This window comes from Mchenga conophoros, linkage group LG1 (genome assembly GCF_057382185.1).
Source record: "Mchenga conophoros isolate Kocher_MC1m ecotype Shallow Benthic linkage group LG1, M_conophoros_male_GT1.1, whole genome shotgun sequence".
In the NCBI taxonomy this organism is placed as follows: domain Eukaryota; kingdom Metazoa; phylum Chordata; class Actinopteri; order Cichliformes; family Cichlidae; genus Mchenga; species Mchenga conophoros.
This window is the reverse complement of record NC_140526.1, coordinates 5,812,949-5,825,771: the sequence shown is the minus strand read 5'-3', so window position 1 is coordinate 5,825,771 and position 12,823 is coordinate 5,812,949. Positions and strand designations below refer to the sequence as shown.

The following is a 12,823-nucleotide window of genomic DNA, read 5'->3' as shown; positions in this document are numbered from 1 at the left end:
CCTGCTCAGGGTGTGTTGAGGAGGCCTTGGGGTTTTGGTCATCAATTAATCACAAAACTGCAAAAGGTGCTATTCATCAAAACCTAAGATTTCTTTTGGTGATGAATAATTATACTAAAAATACAACAAAATACCTGATACCTCCAAATAATCAGCTATAGCACTGTACTCATCTAAGGTGTAGGTTACCAACAAAAGTGTAGGTTACCAACCTTATATTACCAACATAACTGTTTTCTGATCTGCTTGCATTGTGCTTAAAGATAATTTGTGTTAAGTCATTATGAGGTTTGGGGAATTTTTCTGATAGTTACGTTCCCCTAAAAGGTCCAGGGGATGAGGGAAAGTAACAAAAGGTGTCCAGGTCAAAAAAAAGGAGACAGGGAGGCACAATGGAACTAAAAGAGATGGTCAAGCTGCTGTTACCATTCAAAGAAACAAACCAAAACTCAGGCATCGGTCACTAAACTGAAAAGTAAGTAAAAAAAAGGATTTGTCACCAAACACTTCTCAATGTGTGTGGTGACAATCAGTCACCACACACAGCTCACTAGCTGCAACCACCAGCATGGCTCTCTGGAACTAGAGCTCACTTTTCTCTGGCCTTAAATACTTCTAATTGCTAATGGGAGTCAGCTGTATAAAAAAGGTGGCACCTAAGGCAGGAGATATGGCAGGACACACCGACACAAGGGCAACTTCATGAGGAGGCCCTGCAAGGGCCACAACAGTGACCATCTATAAAGTCATATTTTATCCAAATGTCTTCACTATGATGCTGAACAGCTTAAGGTAAGACATGCATTGTACCTCTAACACTGCTGCTGATCAAATATAATGAAATCTTTATTTTCTTGCTTACACACACACACACACACACACACACACACACACACACACACACACACACACACACACGTATATGTATATACACAGCAAATCCAGCATGTCCAAATTAACACTGTCGGATTTGATTTCAACACTATTAAAGTGTCTATATGGGTCCACACCAGAGAGTGTTAATTTAACTCTTTTTGGAGAGTTGGTACGTTAACTCTGATTTAGTGTTGAACACCAAATCTGTCTGGAGTTGATAATTTAACACTTGGTGTTAAGAGTTTATATATTAACTCTCAAAGAGTATTTTAGTTTAACTACGTAAGAGTTATCTTCTAATTCATTCTAAAAAGCGGGAATTTTACTATTCTGAACTTCTAGACATTTCTTTTGGAAATAAACATTTACTAAAAAGATGCAATGGTTCTTGAAAAACATTTATTCTGAACTGTGCACCACAATTTCAAAACATTTTCTGAAAGATGTAACAGTATACATGTTCTCACTTTCATTAGAATTTTGTTTATCAAAAGGTCTGACATAAGATAAGATAGAACTTTATTAATCCCTCGGGTGGGTTCCTCTGGGAAATTCGATTTCCAAAAAGCACAGCACCGACAGAAGTTACAGTTAAAGAATATTATATATATACACACACACACATACACACACATATATAAATACAGAGACAAATATAAATAAAATATACGAAGGGGATAAATAGAATAAATAGGAATAAAAATAAAAATACAAGTGAATTGCACATTTCAAGTATTGAGGTCTATTGCACCATTGACTATTTACAAAAAGTATTGCACAAGGTATTGCACAGTGAGGTGAAGAGGCACTACAGCTTAGTTGTTCCCTCCTCCTTTGTCCTCCTGTTTCCCCTCCCTCTCCCCTCCAGAGAGGAGTTAAACAGTCTGATGGCGTGTGGGACAAAGGAGTTTTTAAGTCTGTTAGTTCTTGTCTTGGGGAGAAGCAACCTGTCACTGAACAGACTCTTCTGGTTGTTAATGGCCGTGTGCAGAGGATGCCCAGCATTGTCCATAATGTCCAGCAGTTTCTTTAATGTCCTTTTCTCTGCCACTGTCACCAGAGTGTCCAGCTTCATGCCGACCACAGAGCTAGCCCTCCTGATCAGTTTCTCCAGCCTGGATGAGTCCTTCTTTGCTGTGCTGCTCCCCCAGCACACCACAGCATAGAAAAGTACTCCAGCAACCACTGACTGGTAAAACATCCTCAGGAGCTTCCTGCAGATGTTAAAAGACCTCAGCCTCCTGAGGAAGTACAGTCGGCTTTGGGCTTTTTTATACAGGTGCTCTGTGTTGCATGACCAGTCCAGTTTATTGTCCACCCACAGCCCGAGGTACTTGTACTTGTTGACCACCTCCACCTCCTCCCCCTCTATCTGAACCGGCAGTGGACCTTCTCTGGACCTCCCGAAGTCCACAACCAGTTCCTTAGTCTTTGAGGTGTTGAGTTGCAGGTTTGTGTGACTCCATGCGACAAAGTTCCTCACCAGACTTCTGTACTCCTCTTCCTGATCATCCCAGATACACCCCATGATGGCCGTGTCATCTGCAAACTTCTGAATGTGGCATAATTCAGAGTTGTAGCAGAAGTCAGAGGTGTACAGGGTGAAGAGAAGAGGGGACAGCACAGTTCCCTGTGGTGCTCCTGTGCTGCTGACCACAGTGTCAGACGTGATGTCCTTCAGCCTGACGTACTGTGGTCTGTCGGTGAGGTAGTCGGAGATCCAAGCCACCAGGCAGGGGTCCACCTCCATCCTGTTCAGTTTTTCCTGAAGCATACAGGGCCGGATGGTATTAAAGGCACTGGAAAAGTCAAGAAACAGGATCCTGACCGTGCCTTTTCCCCCATCCAGGTGTGAGTGGGCTCTGTGTAGGAGGTACAGGATGGCATCCTCCACTCCGACACCCGCCTTGTATGCAAACTGTAGTGGGTCCTGGGCATGTTGTACCTGTGGTCGGAGGAGGTTGAGGAAGAGCCGCTCTAGAGTCTTCATAAGATGTGACGTCAGTGCCACCGGTCGGAAGTCATTCAGCTCATTGGGCCGGTTCCTTTTGGGGACCGGGATGATGCAGGATGTCTTCCATAGGGCGGGCACTCTCCCCAGTCGCAGACTGAGATTGAAGACTTGTTGTAGCGGCTCCCCAAGTTCAGCAGCACACGCCTTTAGCATCCTAGGACACACCTTGTCTGGGCCTGCTGCCTTTCTGGGGCGAAGCTTCCTCAGTTGTCTCCTGACCTGATCCACTGTGACACTGGGAGATGTTTGGGAGGAGGGGAGGGGGGGAGATGTCTTGCTGCTGAGAGAGGGATTGGAGGAGGGGGGTGTCATGGTGTCAGGAAGGGGGGGAAGCGAGGGAGGTAGGAGAGTGGGGAGAGGACTCTGTAGTAAAGGTGAGGGTGAGGGTGGGGGGGTTGTGGGCTGGTCAAACCTGTTGAAGAAGTTGTTGAGTTCGTTTGCCTTCTCCACAGTCCCCCCCACTGTGCTTTTCTTGGTGTTGTGGCCTGTGATGGTTTTCACACCATTCCAGACCTCCCTCATATTGTTCCTCTCCAACTTCTGCTCCACCTTCCTCCTGTAGGTGTCCTTTGCTTCGCTCAGGCAGCGTTTCACCTCCCGCTGTGCTGCTTTCATCTCCTCCTTCACTTTGCTCCTGAAAGCCTTCTTCTTCATGTTGAGGACAGCTTTGACTTCCTGTGTTACCCACGGTTTGTTATTAGGATAACACCGTACCGTCTTAGCAGGGGCGACTGTGTCCACACAAAAGTTGAGGTAGTCTGTAAGACAGTGTGTCGCCCCCTGTATGTCCTCACCATGTGGGCTCAGGAGCACATCCCAGTCTGTGGTGTCATAAAAGTCCCTCAGAGCATCATCCTTTACTGGGGTCCATCTCCGGATGAAGCGCGTTGTGACAGGCTGCCTTTGGACGAGGGGTGTGTATTGTGGCTGTAGGTAAACCAGGTTGTGGTCTGACTTCCCTAGTGGGGGGAGGGGGGTGGCTCTGTATGCATCTCTCACATTAGCATACAGTAGGTCAATTAACAAAGACTAACACTGAGCAGTGCTGATTTTCTAACACTGGAAAATAACTCAAAATGTTAGAAATATTCCAGTGTTAGAAAATCAGCACTGCTCAGTGTTAGTCTTTGTTAATCCTCAAAACTGACTAGGTTACTTTTAAACATATAACACTGTCAAAAGTGTTAATTTAACACTCAACAGTGTTGTATTTAACACTCAGAGGAGTGGACCTATATAGACACTCTCTAGTGTTAATTTAACACTGGAGATTTTGCTGTGTATGTATGTGTATGTATGTATATATATGTATATATATATATGTATATATGTGTGTGTGTGTGTGTGTGTGTATGTATATGTATATATATATATATATATATATATATATATATATATAATGTATGTATATATGCATATATATGTATGCATATATGTGTGTGTGTGTTGAATACCTTAGGCAGCAGAAACCCAAGAATGACGAGGAAGAATCATATATGTATGGTACCATATATATGCACAATAAGTGCACTCGTATGATCCTCTTAAACTTACAACAGCTATCCTAAAGCCTTACAACTCAGTTAAAGCATATTCTGGTTTAGCAGGGTAAAAGGTTGTATTCAGGTTATATTTGCATAGTCACTTTCAATCATATTCAACTATTGTGGCCTAACAGGACCACTACAGCAGCACCTGTAAGTTAAGTGTGGAGCAGCAGGGAAGCAGAGAGTGTTCCACAAAAGGAAACAAGAGGCCCGTAGGACCAGTGTTTCTCTATGCAAATGCTGTAGTCCTGAAGGGAACCCCGCCGCTGGAGATTAACTAATCAAGGCACTGGCAGAAAGAGCTGATGTGGGAGGAAAAGTCTTTTTTGATTAGGAGGCTTCCTAACTGAGATAACTCACCTGGAAGAATCCCAGTGGCAGCCATGACAAGGCCTGGTGAAATAAATACTAAAAGAGACAAGTTTCGAGTTTCTTTTGTCTGTCTCCTGTAGAAAAAATAGGGTTATGTCTTTTGTCCTTAGGACACTTATTGGCCTTTTCTAAATCTTTATGACTTTTCCCTTCTCTTTACTCTGATGTGTGCCAGCAAGTCAAAATATATATATAAAAAAAGAAATGACTGAAAAAGAAATAGACATATTTAAGCTATTTTCCAGATATAGAGAGGAGAGCTCACCCACTGATCTCACTTCTGCCTTGTGATCTAGCTCATTTTTTAATGTTATTTTAATGGCACTTTCTCCGAGTGTGCAGGTACTATGACAGTAACGACTTAATAAACAGTTGAAATTAAAATGATGCACTAGGGTAGGACAGCAAATAACTGAAATAACTCAATTACAAAAAAATCTTTAGATTCAGTGTCCGTTTACATTTATAACTGTATAATTATGATAGCAAACAAGCAGCGTACCTATTGGTACAAATGAACCATTAATGCACCTCACTATCAAGGAAATACAAACACACTCCTTTGCATTCAAATTTGCAACTGGGTGTGGATTAGTTCCCGCACTAGCTCTTTACTTGTAGATTTTGTAGTGTTTTCATTTGATCTAATTAACACTGGTAGTAATAATAATAATAATACAAAAAAAAACCTCTCTGTGAGGTTCCTTTAGGTGCTTCACGGAGACTTTGTATGCTATTGCACCGTGTTACACTGCATCTGTAGCTGTATCTTCCCTCATGTGTACGGGGATGAAGGACGGAAAGGACGGGGCAAATCTAAAATCAAAAACACGAAAAATCAAATAAAGAACAAGAGTGGGTAGCTGTTTAACTAGCAGCCTGATCATTACTGCAACACTAGCAAATGGTACGATCTGGCAAAGAACAGGAGAACAGGCTGGTGTTAAAGGGCAGGAGTTAAGCAGAGATTAGTTGCAGATATATCAGCTGGTAGTGCATGGGAACAGACAGGCATGCAAAAATTAAGCAGGGAAGGGTGGGGAATTGTATCACCTTCATTTTAACACTCAAACCCTGCAATAGCTGTGAAGGTATTTCAGTTTAGACCAAATCTGCGTACCAGCTGACAGACCAGCAGGATTTGTCAAGCTGCTAAAATATACTACAGTACACTTATGCACTTAATCCTCTCTGAATGTGCACATCCTCTTTAGTTGTGCTTAAAAAATGTTTGTGACTTTTATACAAAGCATTAACACAAGATTCAAGACTATTGAGTAATGTGTTTGTGTCCACAGGTGTGCAAGAAAATTACTCAGGCTGTTATTTTCTTCATTCTGTTCTCCACATCTATTATAATTGTATAATCAGAAGAGCTCACCATGTAACTATCTGTGCAGATGATCAGAACTGCAGTGGAGATATAGCTCCAGTGGAAAAATAATATGAGAAAAATAATGTGACCTGGTGTGTTTGAAAAGTCTGAACATACAGTGGAAAATACATATCTGTTTTCCGTATAGGGGGCGAAAGCCGTTTTTGTCACCAGAAAATGGACTGAGTGTGAGCAGACATCAGAGGATGAGTTCTTGCCTACAATCAACCAGTTTGCATAAAAGCTGTCCAAGGGCAAAACTGTTCTTTCAGCATTTTAATACTGAGAGCACTTGATAACGTTTCTAAAAAAAAATAAACAGCATTTAATTAAGTATTGCAGTCATTCTCATCAGTTCATAAAGAAATATTGCTGAGGACAGTGCAAGGATAACATGTAGGTGTTTCATTTAATTTTGCTTTTGTCCTTAATTATATTGGTGCACCTCAATTTAGATATTTTACCATAACTAAATTCAAAAAGACAAAGAGGTTTGTTGCTTAAAGCACATTCAGTGTCTAATGTGCAGCACTGGAAAACAGATGTGAATGGAAACTTCTGGTCAGGAGTCAGGATCTTTTCCCTTAACATTTCCCATCATGACTTTAGAAATTCTTTTAAAGTAGAACATAGGCACAGGTTTGGTTTCTTTAGAAATACATTCATTGTGTAAAGGTGTTTTGAAAAGGCTTATCAAAGTGTTCATTGCCAAATGTCTTTTATACTTTAAAAATGCTTCTATTTGGCATTGAAGTGAACAAGCCCCAAATCTTTGATGTTCCCTTTTATGAGCTCTTCAATATTTATATTTATATCTACAATATATAACTTCAATAGCAAACTTCAAATGAAGGTTTTTTTCTTCATATATTTGTTACTATTAAGATAAGATAAGATAACTCTTTATTGTCATTGCACAGTCATACATAGTACAGTAGTACAATGAAATTGGAAAAACTGTCCTACGTCGGCACTACATATAACACAACACGACACGATATGACACATCACAACGTAACAAACAACACAACACAGTATATTAACTTAGTATAAAAAAGAAGAATAAGTGTATGTGTATTGCACACTGTTATTATTGCAGATTAATTATTATTGCACCTTGTTATAAATATAAATATTATTGTTATCGTTTTAAACATTGTTACCTCCCCCTAAAAAGTCCAGGGAGGTATCCAGTCAGGTCAGCTATTTACATTGATCAGGGCTATTGCCCTGTTGTAAAAGCTGTCCTTGAGTCTATTTGTTCGGGACCTCAGCAGCCTGAACCTCCTTGCTGTACTATTCATAATTTCAATGTCTTGTTATTGTTGTACACTATCTAAAATTCTAAAAGAGAAAAAAAAACAATGAGGCGAGACCACTGAATAAGAGTGTTGAAACTTTTGACTCATATAAGGTTGTATAATGTATTCATGCATACTGCTATATGGTACAAATCTTGTGGAAACATGCAAATCCAAGTTTTATATTTGAATAAGATAAATGATAGAATTGCAAGCACAACCACTACAGAAAAGCCATTGTTGGTTACATTACCTTAAATTATTATACTTCAAAAATAAGAATAAATGGTCCTGCAAAGATTTTCAAAACATATTTAAATAAATAAACAAAAGGACATTACTAAGAGAAATCTGCATGTTTAATTTCTGGGAAAAAAAGCCCAGTAGATTTGAATTATTTATTACATATAAAGAGACCACACTCTCATGCTAGGGATAGTGTATAATTATCTTCTAGAATACTTTTTCATTCACAAACAAAAATAAATTCAAAAATCAGTCTGAGGTGCATTGGACACACAAAGTTTTTTCTTTCCACAGAGACTAGAGATGTCCTTTTCCACAGCTAAATCCATTTTTATGAGGTGTGCAGTGGGAATCTGTATTGTGATGCAACAGCAGGCTAGCGAAAACAATGCAGCCAATTGTCATCATCCTGCTTGTCCCATGCGAGTGTATTCATTCTTCAGTCCAGACTTATCGCATCTCTCCTCTGCTGGTGGCCCCTGGGCCTAGAGCCACTGGAGTTTATAGGCCTGCAGTCTTAGTGCACCTGATTCCTCTTCATGTCCCTGAAGAACAGAGCCCTCCATTTGTCATTGGTAAACATGCAGAAGAGCTGGTGTGTGCTTCACATGAGGGAGGGGGAGAAACAAAGAGGACACAAATATCAGCACATTTCTATTTTCACATAAGCAGACACACCTCTCCCAAGCAAACCGTGGGTTTTAATTCCATTTCCCGAGTTTATTAAAGGACAGAGTGGTGTGTTGTATTGTATCTCACTTTGAGCTTAGAAACTGAGTGACTTTTGATTTACTGAAAAATAACCTATCATGTACGAAGAGGTGGCACAATATTTATGGCATGACTTTTTACAGAGTCATTAAAAATTAATTGACCAACATTATGTTACATGACCCTCGTGGTACTCCAGACAATGCATTAAAAAGGATTTATTTTAAATACCCATGCTGAATGGGAATGCTGATGAATGACCTGTCTCACGCACTGGAATGGTGACAAGGAGGAGGAGGAAGAGATAAGGGAGCTAGGTGTGGAAGAGTGAGGGAGTGATCCTGATGAAATTACAGGATGGATTGATTGATCTCCACGGATGAATGTTGCAATGGAGGAATGCAGTTAAAACTGATGCATCTAGATTAGTGTCAGAGGAGCCACTGAAGGACAATGAAAGTCATCGCCAGGAGATGTGACCTTTTCAGCATATGAAGCCCACAATGCACCAGACCACGCTTCATGGCAATAAACCAAGACTGGGGGAAATTTTGTCACTGCCAAGAGGACCAACAAACAAAAAACAAAAAGAGCATATGAGGCAGGAATTAAAAATGCAGATGTTTCAATTCATATTCATTAGCATATTTTGCCATTATGAAGTGGAAATTAATGGTTTCAAAACAACTGGTAACACAGAAAAGAAGTGTGAATCCAGTGATGCAGGCTGTGCTAAAACATGCACCCGTGCACACAGCAGGGTGATAGTTTCCATAGCTTCCCCATGCTTTCCAAGAGGCATCATATTTACATGCATGTTACAGTTTTGCATGAACAGGGTTGTTTCCTGTTTTAGGCCATAATCTGGTTAAAGTGAAAAAATTTAATCCCCACGGATAAAATAAGGAATCGCGTTAATTAAAGAGCCTTCCAAATAATGTAAAAAGAATAAAGCACAACATACAACATGCAACAACAAATTCCCTTTCACAGGAAAAGACTGCTGCTGAGGAAATAAGATTATCTGTGTTTTCACAATGATACACATTGTAATAGAATACGAGGACTGTGTTTAGTATGTCTGTTTTATTCGCTGCCATGCAGATTTTACTTAGTTTCATTTGATGCATTCCTGCAGCTGAAGGTGTTTGGTTGCAAAGAATATAATGAGAATATATGATTTATCATTCCAGATATGTTGTAGGAAAACAACTCAAAGAAAGAAACAGTAGATATGTTGACACAATACAGATACCATTCAAACTGCTCCCAAAGGCAATTTGGGAACAGATTGCATATTGAATATGTATAAAAATTTATTTTAGTATCGTCTAATCTAATTTCTTGTTGTCTAAGTACAGTCTTAAGCCACAACTTGATGTGAAAAGGAACTACAGGTATTACAGTTAAACTTCATCATCATAATTATTCTAGCTTCTAATTAGCTTCTAACTTTTTTCTTTATGTTATATTATTTTTCTTTATATATATACAGTATATATATCTTAAAATGACATATTGTTAAAAATAATTCAGCATTTATTTTCTGTATGAAGAACAGACATTAAAAATAATAATGATATACACTGCCTTCTGCAACTCAACAAAGATTTAGCCTGCATGGCATTTTGGCATTAAGTTTCTCTTCATACATGTCTTGAAAATAGACCCGAGGCCTGAAGCATAAACTAGGATCTGAGGCTTAACAAACCTCAGGTTAACTCAAGGTTTTCAGGGTTTTCAGAGGTTTGCTTCTGACCAAAGTTTATTCTCTAAATGTCTGTGGAGCAGATTTTGCCCCAGAAAAGAGATCCCCAGGTGTGAAATCTATTCTCCTTAAAACAGCATTACCACTAGTGAAAGAGTCTGTTGCCCTCGGTGGATTGATAGTAATCGGGTCTAAATCTTTGTCTTGCTCTGTTGAGCATGATTTTTTTTTTTAACTGTGTGTTTATTGAGTTTTAAACTTTACACTGACACCAAGATTAAACAAACAACCAAAAAACAACAACACAAAAACCAACAAAAAAACAACAAAAAAAACAACAACAACATAGCAGTGAGCATCATTAAGAAATACAGATTTTTAGAAGCAAATTGTCTTGTTCTCTTAGCATTAATACGTGACCCTTAAATAGGATATCAGTTTACAGTTGTTAATCTAACATTATAATTTGTATGAAGGTTAACCCTGAGTTAGATTTTCTTCCTACAATGCAACAGTATTGAATACCACAAAAGGTTTTCTTGGATAACACATGTAGGATCTAACCCCCTACTTGCCTGGAAAATGCAATATTCATTACTGCATTAATTTGTCTGCTGCAAAATGCTTTGAATTCACCTTCTTCTATATGCTAGGGAGAGAATAATGAAGAGTGAGGTTGGAGTAAATATGCTGATTCAGTGTTTTTCATATTGCCTCCGAGTGAAAATCCTGGCCACTCCCCTTTCCTGTGCCCCTACTGTGAGTGGTCTTACACAACTAAAACAGCCAATTAGCTCCTGTGGAAGTGGTATATAAAGGCCACAAATACAGCATGACTAATTAGGTGTTTTGGTATTATTGTATGGACATAACAGGGTACTGGATAATCACATTTGATAATTTGTTAAGTATCCCTTTTGGTGGGAATTAGTAGCTATCCAATATTATATTAATGTGAGCAAGGGAATATTATCAAAAATCTCTTAGAAGTACACTGCTTTAAACTATGTTTCTCGTAATCCTTTGATCCACTGTATCTCATCAGCTCTAAAAATAAAATGTAAAAAAAATAAGCCATTGGACAGCCCTTAGCTTACAATCAAAGCAGTCCTTCTGAGAAAAGCTATATGACACAAGATAAGGACCTTTGGAATATCCAGCCTGTAGTTAATTCTTAGGGCTTACCTATCCACTGTTTGAAGCACGATATTTGACGCGCACCTGATAATCTCTCTTACAGCATTAGCCAGTGTTTTTTTTTTTTTTTTAGAGTGCTCTCTCCATCCTCCTCTCACTTCCCTTGAACATTTCTTTGCTCATTTTCACACAGATCCCAAGGCTGATGTCTGCCACTGATAAAGCCTGATCCACAGTAATTACACAGGGTAAGGGAATTGAATCTGTCTTTGGCTCTAAACTGTGATTTCTACTGTGCCTTGTCCCCCATGCTGCGCCTTTTCTGGTGATGAGACTCATTACAATGCCTGATGCACGTCCCCTTTTGTCCTAAGCAGCACTGTAATCACACAGCCTCTTACATTTCTGATTCTATTCATGTGCTGGGGGTTACATTTCATGAGCTCTAAATTTTCAGAAGCTTGCAACTGACAACTATGGTAAGCAGAGAAAGAATAGTCAAGTTAAAAAAAGCAAAAGGAGAAATCCTATTTTTTTAAATGATCAATAATTCTAGCATCCCACCATTTGTAATAAGTAGTAAACACTAATTTATAGTACTGTAAACAGTGACAACTAATGTGAAACACTGAGGGTGTGCTCCAGAGTCCATTTCTGCTAAATCACTACCTTTTTCTAAAGAGGGAGCTAACGTTTGTGCTAATTATGACTGTTTATGTTCCACCCTATGCTAACACTAGCATAGCTCTCTCGCTATTGTCTTCCCCACCAAAGCCAGCTTCCTGCGGGGTAGCAAGTCCTCTGACAACACCAGCCACTGGCCATACCACCAGAGAGTCCTTGTCACCCACAGCAGCCTATGGTCATGCCACCAGATTGTTTTTGTCAGTGGAAGGTCTCCGTTACTGGCATCTTGGCCTATCCTCACTGTCTCCATCACTGGTTTCCCAGTTGCCACCCTGAACTGCTTAATCTTGATCACTTAAAAACATATGCACATTGGATATAAGCACTTTTGGACAGGGCTCCATAATATGACAGCATGGCATTTAGGAATTCCTAAATGCTAATTGGTCATTTGTGAATGTGTGATTGGTCCACTTGGACTTTTATTTAAACACAAACTGTTTGATAATCTGCAATGACCCTGATGAAGGCTACAGCTCAAAACACGTTGGTCACCTAATAAAGTTGTTCCTTATTACTTGTCTTCACGTCATCAGATCTTTGTCTTCTCCATGCACCTTGGAAATAGGTGAAGTTTTGCCAGAAAGATTTGTTGCCATCTATGTTTAGGAATTCCTGAACAGCAAAAGTAGGAAAGAACTGAATTTTCATTAAAATATATGCAAAACAAGAACAACTCAAATAGATTGATATTTACACTAGTGTGGAATGGTCATGATGGATGGTCTCTGTGTAATCCAAATCATCATGATTTATACTCCAGGAATCATCAGTGTCTACAAAAATATGTCATGTCAGTCCATCAACCTTTCTAGGTTAGGCAGATTTTACTCTAAAGCCTCAATTATG

At 39.5% G+C, this 12,823-nt stretch overlaps 1 long non-coding RNA gene across 1 annotated transcript; it reads left to right on the top strand.

Moving 5' to 3' along the window:
- Positions 1–677: 677 nt before the first annotated feature.
- LOC146582800 (uncharacterized) lies at positions 678–12,328 on the top strand. Its single transcript, XR_014893074.1, has 3 exons — positions 678–792; positions 11,481–11,535; positions 12,062–12,328. It is a non-coding gene; the product is annotated as an uncharacterized LOC146582800 (long non-coding RNA).
- The last annotated feature ends 495 nt before the right edge of the window (positions 12,329–12,823 follow it).